We start from the raw sequence: 1,716 nt of genomic DNA on the forward strand, positions 1-1,716 counted from the left end.
AAAAAAAAAAAAAAAAAAATCAAAATTTCAATAGATGTTACCTTAGAACTCTAACCATGAGATAGGTTACACGTTCAAGATGTATTTCAGGGTTTCATTTAACAGCCAGTTTTCTTCACGCTCTAGCACGTATATTGGATTGCAGTAAAACCATTCTCCTTAGACATAGGTTTGCAGCTATAAGTTGACCATTCAGACAAAATTCCTCCCAGGGGCCTTTTGTTTTTGTTTATTTATTTATTTATTTATTTTCAAGACTGAATCTCACTTTGTCACCCTCAGTAGAATGTGTGGTGGCATCATAGCTCATAGCAGCCTCAAAGTCTTGGACTCAGCCATCCTTTTGCCTTAGCCTCCTGAGTAGCTGGGACTGTAGGCGCCCACCACAGCACCCAGATGTTTTTAGAGATGGGGTCTTGCTCTTGCTCAGGCTGGTCTCTAACTCCTGAGCTCAAGCAATCTACCCACCTCAGCCATCTTCTTGCCTCAGCCTCCTGATTAGCTGGGACTGTAGGCGCCCACCACAACACCCAGATGTTTTTAGAGATGGGGTCTTGCTCTTGCTCAGGCTGGTCTCTAACTCCTGAGCTCAAGCAATCTACCCACCCCAGCCATCTAGGGTACTAGGATTATAGGTGTGAGCCAGCCTCTAGGAACTTTTAAATGGAACTTTTCCGTGTTTCAACAGAACACACAAATAACAAACACAAACTATACAGAGAATCTTCAACACAAAATGCCAGGGCTTATCCAACAAATGAGAATCCAAAGAGGACTAAATGCCACCCCAAATGGCATCTCAGTTTGTATGCCCCAAATACTCTTCAAGGTTGGACAGTAAACCCTTCCCAAATGGTGGCCTAGACTTTCCATTCCCTGGGAACTGCAAATGAGCTCAATCCAAACTATGTTCTCTAGTTTTGTTGGACCTGTGACTTCCACCCTAGATGGTACTTCCAAACAAATTCAAATAAAATGCCCTGCCAAAGAGCAAGAAGGTGAAAAAAACCTCCTAAATGGGTGAAATGGGGGGGTTCCTCGGGACACCCCAGGGAATTTACCCAACAAAAAGGCCTGGTGTCAGACCCTTTCCAAATCCATTTCCTTCTCAAACCATTCAGGTTATGGGGAGCTGCATCTACAGAGACAGAAGTCCATGGAGCTAAAACATGCCCCAGCAGCTGCTGGGACTGTCCCGCACTCCTTCCAGTGCAGACCCACGGGCTCTGACTGCTCTTTGACAGGTGCCATTCTATCAGGAAGCCAAACATGGGAATGGCAACATGTGTTTCTGAAAGTTCAGAAGTTCCATACTTGTTCTCAAGTTCGCATCAGAAAAAAGAAGAACAAGTGGATTTTGAGAAGGAAAAGGAAATGTGATGCACTGCCAGCACAGAAAGAAAAGTGGCAGACTATCGATCTTGAAATATTGATTTCTTCCTGCTCAGTTTTATTTCTGAGCTAGCTTTTGAAGAATTTCTGACTCTTTCATCTTGGGAAACCTAACAAAACACTTCAAAAAAGTTGATGGCTGCAACTCATGATTTAATTCTAACATTCCCCACCTGACTGGTGCCTCCACTTCAGGAGGCCGGTTGTGGGGAGTTTATGGGGGTCGAGTGTGCCCCTCTGTTATCAGCTTGACAGGTGTGTTTCTGTTTGAAGTGGAATTTGTGAATAGTTGCACAGCTCAAACTTTTTTTTTTTTTTTTTTTT

This window comes from Otolemur garnettii, unplaced genomic scaffold (genome assembly GCF_000181295.1).
Source record: "Otolemur garnettii isolate 467f Iridium unplaced genomic scaffold, OtoGar3 scaffold00020, whole genome shotgun sequence".
Lineage (NCBI taxonomy): Eukaryota > Metazoa > Chordata > Mammalia > Primates > Galagidae > Otolemur > Otolemur garnettii.